The following is a 15,937-nucleotide window of genomic DNA, read 5'->3' on the forward strand; positions in this document are numbered from 1 at the left end:
TACATTCCCACCAGCAGTGTAGGAGGGTGCCCGTTTCTCCACATCCTTGCCATCATCTATAGTCTCCTGGGTTGTTCTGACCGGGTCACTCTGACTGGTGTGAGGTGGTATCTCAGTGTGGTTTTGATTTGTATTTCCCTGATGATGAGTTACGTTGAGCATTGTTTAATGTGTCTGTTGGCCATCTGGATGTCTTCTTTGCAGAAGTGTCTATTTATGTCTTCTGCCCATTTCTTCAGAATTTGGTTATTTGTTTCTCGGGTGTGGAGTTTGGTGAATTCTTTATAGATTTTGGATACTAGTCCTTTATCCAATATGTCATTTCCAAATATCTTTTCCCATTCCATCAATTGCCTTTTAGTTTTGTTGACTGTTTCCTCTGCAGTGCAGAAGCTTTTATCTTGATGAGGTCCCACTAGTTCATTTTTGTTTTTAATTCCCTTGCCTTCAGAGAAGTGTCAAGTAAGAACTTGCTGCAGCTGAGGTCAAAGAGGTTGTTTCCTGCTTTCTCCTCCAGGGTTTTTATGGTTTCCTGTCTCATGTTCAGGTCTTTCATTCATTTTGAGTTTACTTTTGTGTATGGTTTAAGAAAGTGGTCTAGATTCATTCTTCTGCATGTTGCTGTGCATTTCTTCCAGCATCATTTGTTAAAGAAGCTGTCTTTTTTCCATTGGATACTCTTTCCTGCTTTGTCAAAGATTGGTTGGCCATACATTTGTGGGTCCATTTCTGGGTTCTCTGTTTTATTCCATTGGTCTATGTGTCTGTTTGTGTGCCAATACCATACTGTCTTGATTACAGCTTTGTCATAGAGGCTAAAGTCTGGGATGGTGATGCCTCCTGCTTTGGTTTTCTTCTTCAATATTACTTTGGCTATCTGGGGTCTTTTGTGGTTCCATACACATTTTAGGATTATTTGTTCTAGCTTTGAGAAAAATGCTGGTGCAGTTTTGATTGGGATTGCATTGAATATGTAGATTGCTTTGGGTAGTAATGACGTTTTAACAATATTTATTCTTCCGATCCATGAGCATGGAATGTTTTTCCATTTCTTTGTGTCTTCTTCAATTTCTTTCGTAGGCTTTCTATGGCTTTCAGCATACAGATCTTTAACATCTTTGTTAGGTTTATTACTAGGTATTTTATGATTCTCGGTGCAATTGTGAACGGGATCAGTTTCTTGATTTCTCTTTCTGTTGCTTCATTCTTGGTGTATAAAAATACAACAAAATTCTGTACATTGATTTTGTACCCTGCGACTTTGCTGAATTCATGGATCAGTTCTAGCAGACCTTTGCTGAAGTATGTTGGGTTTTCTGTGGAGAGTATCATGTCATATGCAAAAAGTGAAAGTTTGACTTCATCACTGACAATTTTGATGGCTTTTATTTCCTTTTGTTGTCTGATTGCTGATTCTAGGACTTCCCCCACAATGTTAAACAACAATAGTGAAAGTGGACATCTCTGTCGTGTTCCTGATATCAGGGAGAAAGTTTTCAGTTTTCCCCCATTGAGGAGGATATTAGCTCTGGGATTTTCCTATCTGACTTTTATGATGTTTAAGCATGTTCCTTCTATCCCGACTTCCTTGAGGGTTTTTATTAAGAAAGGATGTTGTATTTTGTCAAATGCTTTTTCTGCATCTATTGACAGGATCATATCGTTTTCTTTTATTAATGTGATATATCACATTGATTGATTTGCACATATTGAACCAGCCCTGTAACCCAGGAATGAATCCCACTTAATCATAGTGAATAATTCTTTTTATATGCTCTCGAATTCGATTTGTTAGTATCTTGTTGAGAATTTTTGCATCCATATTTATCAGGGATATTGGCCTATAATTTTTTTTTTTTTTTGCTGGGTCTTTCTCTGGTTTGGGAATCAAAGTAATGCTAGCTTCATAGAAAGAGTCCAGAAGTTTTCCTTCCATTTTTATTTTTTGGAACAACGTGAGAAGGGTATTAACTCTGCTTTAAATACTTGGTAGAATTCCCCCAGGGAAGCCATCAGGTCCAGGGCTCTTATTTGTTGGGAGATTTTTGATAGCTGATTCAATCTCTTCACTAGTTATGGGTCTGTTTAAATTTTCTATTTCTTCCCATTTGAGTTTTGGTAGAGTGTGGTTGTTTAGGAATTTGTCCATTTCTTCTAGGTTGTCCAGTTTGTTGGCATATAGTTTTTAATAGTATTCTCTGATAATTGCTTGTATTTCTGAGGGATTGGTTGCAATAGGTCCATTTTCATTCATGATTTTATCTATTTGGGTCGTCTCTCTTTTCTTTTTGAGAAGCCTGGCTAGAGGTTTATCAATTTTATTTATTTATTTTTTTCAAAAAACCAATTCTTGGTTTCATTGACCTGTTCAACTATTTTTTGGATTCTATATTGTTTATTTCTGCTCTGATCTTTACTATCTCTCTTTTGCTACTGGGTTTGGGGTGTCTGCTGTTCTGCTTCTAGTTCCTTAGGTGTGCTGTTAGATTTTGTATTTGGGATTTTTCTAGTTTCTTGAGATAGGGCCGGATTGCAATATTTTTTTCCTCTTAGGATTGCCTTTGCTGCATCCCAAAGGGTTTGGGTTGTTGTGTTTTCATTTTCATTTGTTTCCAAATAGTTTTAAATTTCTTCTCTAATTGCCTGGTTTTACCCATTCATTTTTTAGTAGGATGTTCTTTAAACTCCATGCTTTTGGAGGTTTTCCAGACTTTTTCCTGTGGTTGATTCAAGTTTCATAGCCTTGTGAACTGAAAGTGTGCATGGTATGATCTCAATTCTTTTATATTTATTGAGGGCTGTTTTTTGACCCAGTATGTGATCTTGGAGAGTGTACCATGTGCACTCGAGAAGAAAGTATACTCTGCTGCTTTGCGATACAGAGTTCTAAATATATCTGTCAAGTCCATCTGGTTCAATGTATCATTCAGGGCCATTGTTTCTTTACTGATCTTCTGTCTAGATGAAATATCTATTGCTTAAAGTGGAGCTTTAAAGTCCCCTGCAGTTACCACATTCTTATAAGTAAGATTGCTTATGTTTGTGATTCATTGTTGTATATATTTGGGTGTTTCTGAATTTGGTGCATAGACATTTATAATTGTTAGCTCTTCCTGATGGATGGACCCTGTAATTATTTATATAATGCCCTTCTTCATCACTTGTTACAGTCTTTGAAGTCTAATTTGTCTGATATAAGTATGGCTACTCCAGCAGTCTTTTTACTTCCAGTAGCATGATAGTTCTCCATCCTCTTATTTTCAATCTGAAGGTGTCCTCAGGTCTAAAATGAGTCTCTTGTAGACAGCAAATAGATGGGTCTTTTTTTTTTTTTAATCCATTCTGATACTGTATATCTTTTGATTGGAGCATTTGGTCCATTTACATTCAGTGTTATTATTGAAAAATATGGGTTTAGAGTCATTGTGTTAACTACAGGTTTCATGGTTGTAATGATGTCTCAGGTACTTTGTGGTCCTTGCAACATTTCACTCACAGAGTCCTCCTTAGGATCTCTTGTAGGGCTGGTGTAGTGGTGATGAATTCCTTCAGTTTAAACATCTTTTCTGACCACCACAGTATAAATCTAGAAATCAGTTACAAGAAAAAAAAAAAACTAGAAAAAACACAAAACACATGGAAGCTAAACAATATGCTACTAAACAACAAAAGGGTCAACAGAGAAATTAAAGAGGAAATTTAAAAAAAATACATGGAAACAAATAAAAACCCAACAATCCAAAAACTTTTCGGACATGGTGAAAGCAGTTCTAAGAGGGAAGTTTATAGTGATACAGGTCTATCTCAAACCTCAAGAAACAAAAATCTTAATCAATCCAGCCTTACATTCAAAGAAACTAGAAATAACAAAGCCCAAAGATAGTGAGAAGAAGGACAGAATAAAGATCAAAGCAGAAATAAACCACACACACACACGTATGTGTGTGTGTGTGTGTGTGTGTGTATAAAATCAGCAAAACCAAGAGCTAGTTCTTTGGAAAGATAAAATTGATAAACTGTTAGCCAGACTCGTTAAGAAAAAGAGGACTCGAATAAAATCAGAAATGAAAAAGAAGTTACAGCTGACACCTCAGGAAAACAAAGGATTATAAGAGACTACTACGAAAAAGTATATACCAAGAAATTGTACAACCAAGAAGAAATGAATGAATTCCTAGAAACATACAATCTTGCAAAACTGAATCAGAAAGAAATAGAAAATCTCAATGGATCAACTACTATAATGAAATTGAATCAGTAATCAAAAAAGAACAGAGAGTCCAGGACCATATGGCTTCTCATAGGTGAATTCTACCAAACGTTTAGAGAAGAGCTAATAACTGTTCTTCTCAAACTTCCAAAAACCAGAAGAGGAAAGAAATCTTCAAAACTCATTCTAAGAGGCCAGCATTACCCTGATACCAAAACCAAAGACCCAACAAAACAAAACAAAAAATCTATTGAAAATAGACGCAAAAATCAAAATTTTAGCAAACCACATTCAATAATATATAAAAGGATCACTCACCAGGGGACCTGGGTGACTCAGTCAGTTAAGCATCAGACTTTGGCCCATGTCATGATCTTGCAGTTTGTGAATTCGAACCTGCTTCTGCTTGGGATTCTCTCTTTCCTTCTCTCTCTGCCTCTGTCCTCATGTATGCACCTTCTCTCAAACTTGGGGGGAAGAAAAAAAGAATGTTTTAAAATAAATCAGTAGATCATTTACCACAAATTGTATTTATTCCAAGGATACAAGGATGGTTTGATATGTGCAAATCAATCAACATGATACATTAACAGATGAAGGACAAAAATCATATTTCAACAGATGCAGAAAAAGTATTTGACTAAATTCAGTATTCATGTATGGTAAAAACTCTCTACAAAGTGTGTTTGAAGGGAACATACCTCAATATAATAAAGCCATAAATGACAAACCCACAGTTAACATCATACTCAATGGTGAAAGACTGAGTTTTCCCTCTAAGATCAGGAACAAGAGAAGGATATCCACTCTCCCCACATTTATTCAACATAGCACTGGAAGTCCTAGCCATAACAGTTAGTCAAGAAGAAGAAATAAACAGCATCCAAATTGATTGGTAAGGAAGAAGTAACACTATCAGTATGTGCAGTATGGCATGATACTAACTATAGAAAACTAAATACTCCAACAAAAATCTATTATGATAAATGAATTCAGTAAACTTGTATGATACCAAAGTAATATACAAAAATATATTGCTGTTTCTATATTCTTAATAACCAAGTATCAGAAGGAGAAATTATGAGAACAATTCCATTCGCAATTATACCAAAAAGAATAAAAAACCTAGGAATAAATTTAACTGAGATGAAATTGAAGATGACAAATGGAAATATATGCCATGCTCATAGACTGGAATAACTGTTAAAATGTATTACCCCAAAGCAATCTACAGATTCTATGCAATCAATATTAATAGTACTTTTCATAGAAGTAGAACAAATGAATTGTTAGAGCAAATTAATATGAAACCACAAAAGGCCCCAAACAACCAAAGCAATCTTGAGAATGAAGCTGGAGGTGTAACAATCCTAGACTTTAAGCTACATTACAAATCTATTATAATCAAAACAGTATGCACTATCACAAAAATAGACACATTAATCAATGGAACAGAATAAAAAGCCCAGAAATAAACCCATGCTTATATAACTTAATATATAGAGAAATTAAGTTGCTATGTTATATGTTAGTTATGAAACTAACAGTGTGTGTCGACTATACTCAAAAATTAAACACAGTTTTTTGAAAACAAGATCAGCTCTGGTCCCTCTGAAGCCACAGATCATGGGCCTACCCTGGAATTCTAGGCTGTCATCTTGAAAACCATCCCTGAGCTTGGCAAGTGGGTGAGTCCAGGGCAAGTAAAATACCAAAGCTTCCCTACCATTTTTTAAGTTGCTATTTTCCTGCTTTAGCATTCACTGGGCTATTTTCTAGAATTCCAGTGAAGTTGGTTGTGGCATTAAAAAACAAAACAGGGGAACCTGGGTGTCTCAGTCAGTTAAGTGTTTGGCTCTTGATTTCTGCATAGGTCATGATGTTACTGTTTGTGAATGTGAGCCCCATGTCTAGCTCTGGAATAACAGCACAGAGCCTTCTTTGGGATTCTCTCTCTGTCTCAAAAATAAATTAAAAAAAAAAAAAAAAACCAATACTTATATGGACAGTCTACCACAAATGAAGCAAGACCATACAGTGGTGGAAAGACCATCTCTTTGATAAATAGTGGTGGGAAATTTGAACAGCTACATGCGAAACAATGAAATGAAACTGGATCACTTACATCATGTACAAAAATAAAATAAAGACCTAACCATGAGACACAAAATCAGAAAAATCATAAAAGAATACATAGCAGTAATCTGTTGGACATCAGCCTTAGCAACATTTTTCTAGATGGGTCCCCTCAGGCAAGGGAGAGAGTAGCAAAAATGAACTATCAGGACTATACCAAAATTTAAAAAAAGCATTTACACAATGAAGGAACCATGAAGAATTAAGGGGCAACCTACTGAATGGGAGAAGATATTTGCAAGTGATACATCTGATAAGGGGTTAATATCCAAAATATATAAAGAGCTTATATAACAACACCAAAAATGAAATTGATCCAATTGAAAATTGGGCAGAGGACCTGAATAGAGTAGACATTTTTCCCAGGAAGACCTATAGATGGCCAGTAGACACATAAAAAGATGCTCAATATCACTAACCATCAGGGAAATACAAATCAAAACTGCAATGAGATATGACTTTACACCTGTCAGAATGGCTAGTATCAAAAAGAAAAAAAAACCACAAGGGTTGGTGAGGATGTGGAGAAAAGCGAACCATTGTGCATTGTTAGTGGAAATATAAATTGGTACAAACACTGTGGGAAACAGTATGGAGATTCCTCAAAAAATAATAAAAATACCTTGACAAGAAGGTCAATTCACACACAAAAAATCTTACATATGCACCTAACGTCAGAGTGCCTGATTACGTTAAGAAGATACTAACAGATACGAAGGGAGAAATAGACAACAGTATAATAACGGTAGGGGACTTCAATATCCCACTTTTAATATAGATAGATCATCCAGACAGAAAATCAATAAGGAAAATTGGACTTTACTATACTTTAGTAATAGTAAATGGGCCAATATGTACAGAATATTCCATTCAACAACAACAAAATACACATTCTCAAATGCATATGGAAAATTCTCCAAGATAGATCATAAAGGTAGTCTTAGCATATTTAAAAAGAGCAAAATCACAACAAATATCTTCCAACCACAATGCTTTGAAAATCAAAGGATATATAGAAACTATACATAATCCTGGACAAACAATGGGTTAAAGAAGAAATCCAACGGGAAATAGGGGATGCCTGGGTGGCTCAGTTGGTTGAGGACCAACTCTTGATTTTGGCTCAGGTCATGATCTCATGGTTCATGAAATTGAGTCCTGAGCTGGGCTCCACACTGACACTATGTAGTCTGTTTGGGATTCTCTCTCTGTCTCTGTCACTCTCCCACTTATGCTCACTCACTCTCAAAATAAATAAGCTTTTAAAAAAAGGGAAATTTAAAAAATATCTTGAATCAAACTATTGAAACATAGCAAACCAAAACCTATGGAATGCAGCAAAAGCAGTTTTAAGTTTATAGCAATAAATGTCTACACTGAGAAAAAGGAAGGCTCTCAAACAACCTAACTTTACACCTCAAAAAACTAGAAAAAAAAAAAAAAACGAATCCCAAAGTTAGCAGAAGGAAGGAAATAACAAAGACCAGAACAGAAATACATGCAACAGAGATCAGAAAAACTATAGAAAAGATCAGTGAAGTTAAGAGCTAGTTTTATGAAAGATAAAATTGACAAAATTCTGGCTAGACTAAGAAAAAAAAGACAGACTCAAATAACTATGTAAATGACAGAGGAGATATTACAACTCACACTACATAAATACAAAGGATCATAAGAGACTTTATGAAGAATTATACATAAACAAATTGGATAGCCTAGAAAAAGCTGATAAATTCTTAGAAACATACAACCTAACAATGAATCATAAACAAATAGAAAATCAAAACAGAATCAAAATCAACAAATCAAAATCAATAACTGGGGTGCTTGGGTGGCTCAGTCCATTAACCGTCCCACTCTTGGTTTTGGCTCAGGTCATGATCCTACGGTTTTGGGAGTTCAAGCCCTGCATCAACTCCATACTGACAATGCATTGCCTGCTTGGGATTCTCTCTTCCTCTCTCTGCCCCTCCCCTGCTCATGTGGTCTCTGTCTCTCTCAAAATAAATAAATAAACTTAAAACCAAAACCAGACCAAGAACACAGAAGAAAGAAGATTGAATCTGTAATCAAACATCTCCCAATAGGAAAAGCCCAAGACCAGATGATTTCCCTGGTGAATTCTACCAAACATTTAAAGAAAAATTAATGCCAATACTTCTCAGATTCTTCCAAAAAATTGAAGAGGAGGGAACACTACCAATCTCATTTTTGAGGCCAGCATTGCCCTATGCCCAAAGCCAGGTAAGGACACTACAAGGAAAGTAAACTACGGAATAATATCTATGGTAAATGTAGATGCAAAAGTTCTCAAGAAAATATTGGCAAGCTGAATTTAATAGCACATTAAAATGATTGTACACCATGATCAATCAGGATGTATACCTGGAATATAAGTATGGTTCTATGTATGCACACCAATAAATGTGATACATTAAATTAATAGAATGAAAGATAAAAATAATATCATCTCAACAGATACAGAAAAAGAATGTGACAAAATACAACAAAATTCATGATAAGAACTGTCAACAACTTGGGAATAAAAAGAACTTACCTCAACATAATAAAAGCCATATATGATAAGCCCACAGTTAGCATTATACTCAATGTTGAAAGGTTTAGAGATTGAAAGCTTTTCTTCTGAGATCAGGAACAGCTCAAGTGTCCACTCTCACCTATCCTATTGAATCAATATAGCAATGGCCAGAGCAGTAAGGCAACAAAAAGGAATAAAAGGCATCTAAATTGAAAGGAAGTTGGGTGCCTGGATGAATCAGTCAGTTGAGCATCTGACTCTTGGCTTCAGCTCAGGTCATGATCTCACAGTTTGTAGGTTTGAGCCCCACATCGGGTTCTGCAGCTGGCAGCTTGGAGCCTGCTTGGTATTCTCTCTCTCTGACCCTCCTCTACTCACACTTTCTGTCTCTCTCAAAACAAATGTAAAAAAATTTTTTAAAAAAAGGAAGTAAAATTGTCTTTGTTTGCAAATGATACAATCTTATATGTAGAAAATTCTAATGATCCCACCAACAAAAAGTTAGCATCAATAAATTAAGTTATAGGATATAAAATTGACAAACATAAATCAGTTGTTTCTAATATCTGAAAAAGACATAAAATAATCTTATTCATAATGGCATCAAAAGCAATATTTAGGAATACATTTAAACAAGGAGGTGAAAGATCAGTACACTGAAAACTATAAAGCCATGATAAAATAACGGAAAGAGACACAAAGAAATGGAAAGATATTCCATGTTAATGGATCAGGAGAGTTAATACTGTTAAAATGTCCATTGTGCCCAAAGCCCTCTAGAGATTCAATGCAATTCCTATTAAAATTCCAATGGCATTTCCCCCAGAAATAGAAAAAAACAATCCTAAAATATGTATGGAACCACAAGAGACCCAAAATAGCCAAAGCAATCTTGATAAAGAAGAATAAATTGGGAGGCATCACAGTTCCCATTTTAAACTATACTAAAAAGCTATAGTAATTAACACAGTGTGGTACCAGCATAAAAGACAGACACATAAACCAGTGGAACCTAATCAAGAGCCCAGAGGTAAATCTTTGCATATACAGTCTACTACCGCTTGACAATGAGCCAAGAATACTCAATGAAGGAAAAGATGATTTTGTTAATAAAGGGCGGTGGGAAAACTGGATAACCATCTGCAGAAGAATGAAATTGGACCCCTATCTCACACCACTCATAAAAATTGAACTCTATATAACTTAAAACATAAGACTTGAAATTGTTAAGACTTCTAGAAAAAAAAATAGGAAAAAAGTTCCTTGACATTGGCCTTGGCAATTATTTTTTGGCTACGACACCAAAAATCTATCAACAAAAACAAAAATTAGTACATGTGATTACATCAAACTAAAAAGCTTCTGCACAGCAAAGGAAACCATTAACAAAATAAAAAGGTGTGTTACAGAATGGGAGAAAATATTTGCAAATCATATGTCTGAAGAGGGATTAATATCCAAAATACAGAAAGAAAATCATACAACTTAATAACAAAAATACCAAACAATCTGATTTAAAAATGGGCAGAGGAACTGAATACTTTTTCAAATAAGACATACAAATGGCCAAGAGATACATAAAAACATTCTTGACATCACTAGATATCAGGGAAATGCAAATAAAAACCATAAGGAGGTAACATCTCACACCTATTAGAACGGCTATCATCAAGAAAACAAGAGATCTACATTGGGGAGAATGTGGAGAAAAGGGACTCCTTGTGCACTCTTGTTGGGACTGTAAATTGGTAGAGCCATTATGGAAAACAATATGGAAGTTCTTCAAAGAATTAAAAATAGAACCACCATACAAATTGGCAGTCCCATTTCAGGACATATATCCAAAGGAAATGAAAACAGGATCTTGTAGAGATAGCTGCATTCCATGTTCATTCTAGCATTATTTATAATAGCCAAGATATGGAAACAATGTAAGTATCTGTCAATGGATAAAGATGTGTATATATATATAATGGATCATTTAGCCATGAAAAAGAAGGAAATCTTGCCATTTCAACAACATGGGAGGAACTTGCTAGCATAATGTTAAGTGAAATAAGTCAGATGAAGACAAATGCCATATGGTATCACTTACATGTTTAATCTAAAAAGCCAAACTCATAGAAACAGAGAGTGGTGGTTATCATGGACTGTAGGGGAGGAAATGGGGAGATGTTGGTCAAAGGGTACAAACTCCCAGTTACAAGATGAGTAAATTCTGGGGATCTAGTGAACAGCGTGGTGATTTTGTTTAATAGTACTGTATTATATACTTAAAGGCTGGTAAGTGAGTATCTCTTAAATGTTCAAACTATGCAAAAGAAATAATTATGTAACATGATGGAGTCATTAGTTAATGCTATGTTGGTACTGTACAATATATATCCATCAACACATTTTACACCTTAAACTTGTAAAATGTTATATTTCAATCATATCTCAATAAACTGGAAATAAGTAAATAAAAGATAGTCAAATCATGATTAACCAGATGATAGAGATAAAGGTGGAATGAAGAAAGGGCATACGGCAGAATACAAAAGAAATTTGAGGTGAAGCTCAATGAACAGAATATTTTATGTTAGGGTCTAGCATAGAAGAAAAAGTAATTTTATCATTTCCTCTTAAAAATAAATGTAAGTGTTGCCTATCTCCAATTTTGTTTGCCTCCTAAAAATGGAACCAAGCAGATTTTAAGCCAGTTGTTAAGTCTTTAAAATATCTAAGAACATATGGCCACGTTGCCTTTGATAACCTTCGCTTTGTGAGTCAAGCTTTGCTTGACTTAGGAGTCTTCTGGTTTGTGAATATCTTTATTTTTAAGAGATGCCTTTGTGGAGCATTGCTAGGAGCCATTGTGGGCTCTGCCTACAGCTGTAGCTTGGGATAAGGATCTCAAAGAGTAGAGGAGCAGCTTGTAGTAAGGCAGAAGAGGAAGAGAATAGGTTCCCGTGGCTTCAGAAAAGGTGAAAATTCTCTTGTGGATCAGATCAAGGGAGTTTTCCAGCTGGAAGTGACAGAGAAGCTACCATCGTGCCAGTCAAACCCTTTTGGTGATGAAAGAGGAGTAAACCTCATAGAACAGAGCCCCGTGAAAACTGTGGGAAATGTTGGTCTCTATGACTCCCTGCTTTGGGATGCTAACCCAGACTGGCTCAAATGTAGGTAGGGCAGCTTGGGTTTGGGTTTCTGGAAACCAGGACATGCAACAGAATAGGTGCTGGCAGAGGTGTCTACCCAATTGTGGGCAGACTCTTTGGATCTGTCATAATAACAGCCCCTCCCACTGATTAGCTAATCCAAGCTTGGGTGCTTTGTGTCCTTCCAAAAGTAATGGAGTGTGTGCTCCCGAGTTATGTGTAGCATGGAGAAAATTAGTTCAGATGTCAGCTCTTTTTCCCCCTTTCTTCCAAGAGTGGCTGGATGCTTGGCAGGGTACATAATCACATGGTCTTCAGATCTTTTAAAAGCGGATTTTCCTGGGCCTAATCCCAGGGAACTTGGATACACTCTCTGGCAATTACTGATTCAGCTCCCATTGGTGTTGAACTCTCTGAGAAATTTAAATAACACACACACACACACACACACACACACACATATTCAGAAGAAGGCAAACATTAAACCAGACTAGTTTTTCATGGTCACCTTTTCTTCAGGATTAGGAGAGAAAGAAAGCCCAAGAGCAGATTCGGAAATAACCCCATTCCCCATGGTATCATAAGAGGCCAGAGCTATTGAGGGTGAAGGTGAACAGGAAGTGCCAACTAGGTACTGGCTCACAGTCCCAGCAGGACCAGCCTGTCACTGCCAAAGGCTTCTTGTTGTTAAAAATGGGTCTCCTGATCTTTCATGCTAGGCATTCTCAGGAGCTCAGATGTTTTTGTAGCAGGCTCAAGGACTCTCAAGTTCAAATCACTGGCAGACTGTTTGGAGTTTCTACATTTCTGGGGTAATAGGGAGCAGGGCTGTATTCAATTAGACAGTAAAATCATTTGAACCAAATCCTGTTGTGCTATTGAGCAGTGGCACCTTCAGTTTGTCCCTCTGGGACCCATGAGGGAGTGGGGGGGACCCCAGGATTGATGACATTTACTATGTTGGTTAAGACTGTGCCACAATCCAAGGGTACTTGGGTGGCTTAGTAGGTTGAGTTTCTGACTTTTGATTTTGGCTCAGGTCATGATCTCACAGTTTCTGGGATCAAGCCCCCGAGTTGGGCTCTGCACTGACAACACGAACCTGCTTGGGATTCTCTCTCTCTCTCTCTCTCTCTCTCTTCCCCTCTCCCCCATCTCTCTCCCACTCTCCCACTCTATCTCAAAATAAATAAACATTTAAAAAAATAGCATGCCACAATCCAAGCAGCTCTCCTCCCTGGGGTATGCTTCAGTTTTAGTTGTTTAAAAATATACCCTGAGACAGAAATTTCAGGACACCAAGTGACCTAGAATCAGTTCAAAGGTTATTCTGTTCCTTCACAGAACTCAGGCATTCCCACATTGGTCTCAGCTGCTGTCTCAGACTATAAATCCCTTTTATGTGTGTGAGCAGGTTTGGACCTCCCAAAGTGTTTTTGGGGAGCAGAACCAGAGGAGTTTGCCCTGCTCTGTGAGGGAAGGAATTTAGCAAGCATAGATCTTTCTAAGAAAGCCACACAGAGGTTTTGACGCAATTTGCTTGAGAATATCATGTCGCAATTTTATTTTCCCCTCAAGAGAATGGGTCAGCATTCCCCTAAAATCTCGCTTAACCACGAATTTGTGTTTAAAGTGCTGGAAGTACACACACTGTTTATGAATTATTACAAACGGAATCAAAAGGTAAGGAGAGTGATGTATGGGAAATACAAGTCTAAATGTCTTATTGGACTTCAGCATAGAATCTTTGTCTCAATGTTGATAATAATAACCCACCACCATTCTTTAGTGAAGATTTATTATTGTGCTTATTTTATGTTCATCCAGGTAAATTTCCATAATAACCCCATAAACTACTATGGTTATTCCCATTTTTCAGATAAAGACACAGAGGCAGGGAGAGTGAGCAAGGTACCCAGATCGTAAAGCTAGGCTGTCGGTCTGCAGTCTGGGCCTTAAGCATCAAGCAGTCTTCAGCCTCTGCTGGTCTTGTCATACGTGCTTTTCTCTGTTAACTTTAGTTTTTGGAGCTGCTCATTTCCGCAAATGCCCAGGATACAGTCTGCACCCTCTACTTAAAGTGGGATCTCTGGACCAGCAGCATGGCAGCATCTGGAAGCCTGCTGGAAATGCAGGATGTCTGTGCACCTTCCCTCCTTCCCCCAGGGCTACTGTACCACAAGACCCCTAGATATTCACATGCATGTTCAAGTTTGAGAGGCACTGCTCTCTGCTACAGAGAGCAGTATATCCTTCACACTCCCCCTCTCTTCCCTCCCCTCCACTGAATCTTGTCTAGGAATTTTAAGTTCTTTAAAAGTAACAATTACAGAAAAATCCTCAAAATATCTTCCCAAGAGTACTCCAAGCTGCCCAACCAAAGCATGACAAAGACTTCTGAGCATCTTTGAATTGCTTTCGAGAAATTAAAGAAAAATTCCAGCATCTAAAAGATGGTAAGTTTCAGAATTCACAGTCACCTACACTTTATACATACACAGGTGCAATGAAGACACGGAGGTCGGAGGGATCTGAGAGACTCCATTCTTGTGTTTTGCACTGGGCCACATTCCCTGAGCAGATGCTGCACAACACGGAGCCACCCTGTGGTAGAAGCCTTGTTGAGGGAAGGGAAAAGTGAGAACCAAGCTGTCAACAACCCCAGTTCCTGCCAAACCTCATTTGTCTGCCTGGCAGCTAGGATTCTGAACATACATTTGGGAATTTTGCCTTTTGCCTTTTATTGAATGTGAAATTCTGTGGTGTATGTGTGTGTTGCCTTGATAAGCTGACCCAGCTTAGGGATAACTATGGTATGTTTTGTTTTACAAGACTCACAATCTATTTCTAGAAGAGGTAAGAACTCTAAACTGAAGGACTGCCTTTCCCCACCGTGCATAGGTCCCTGTTCTGAAATTCCCACTTAGGTAGTCCCAACATTGCTCTGGGGGTGGGAGGGGGAGGGCTTCAAAGGACCACCTCCCTCTGCCAACAGGCTGCAAAGCCTGCTGTACTTGGGGCGAGCATCACTTCCTGGTCCCTCACAGGGTCAATGTGAAAATATGATTTAAGAAAAGGGAGGCATCATGAAATGCTGCCTGCCACTTCTGCCTTAATGTTACTTACCTGGTGTTTCAAGTTAAATTATTCAGGATGAGCTGCAGTTTTGGCAGAACGGCATTAAATCGCACCATCATTAGAGGTTCTGTGTCTTTGTTGGCCAGAAGACACATCTCTGTTGGAATCCTGGGCAGTACTCAAAGCCTCTTTTTAAAAATGTCAGGTTCAATCTCTCTCTCTCTCTCTCTCTCTATATATATATATACACATATGTGTGTATATACATATATTTTTAATGTTTATTTTTGAGAGAGCATGAACAGGGGAGGGACAGAGAAAGGAGACACAGAATCCAAAGCAGGCTCCAGTCTCCGAGCTATCAGCACAGAGCCCGATGCAGGGCCTGAACCCGTGAACTGTGAGATCATGACCTGAGCTGAAGTCAGATGCTTAACTAACTGAGCCACCCAGGTGCCCCTAGGCTTTATATTTTTAATGTTCACTTTGGGCATTTGGAGCCCACATGACATGCGTGGTTTAAAGAATACCTGCATGCCTGCATGCCTAACCATCACGGGATGTGTTCTTAGCTGTGCCCCCCAATTCTGGAGGCTGTTCAAGGCACTCATGAGGCAGTGCCTGGCCTGTGGCAGATGACTCATGGGTCAAGAGGCTCACTTCAAACTCAAATGTGCCTTTTCCTCTGAGTTCTAGTATTCTACTGGCCTTAGTAGCTTCAGAATAGTAAGTGGCTAATATATTTACTATAACGGCCTCATTGACTTTGTAAATATATGTAATTAAACAAGTTTTCTTTTAGCTTAGTGCCTTCACTTCTGCCCCTTCAGCCCT

The sequence above is a fragment of the Hyaena hyaena genome, unplaced genomic scaffold (assembly GCF_003009895.1).
Source record: "Hyaena hyaena isolate Hyena2069 unplaced genomic scaffold, ASM300989v1 scaffold_764, whole genome shotgun sequence".
Lineage (NCBI taxonomy): Eukaryota > Metazoa > Chordata > Mammalia > Carnivora > Hyaenidae > Hyaena > Hyaena hyaena.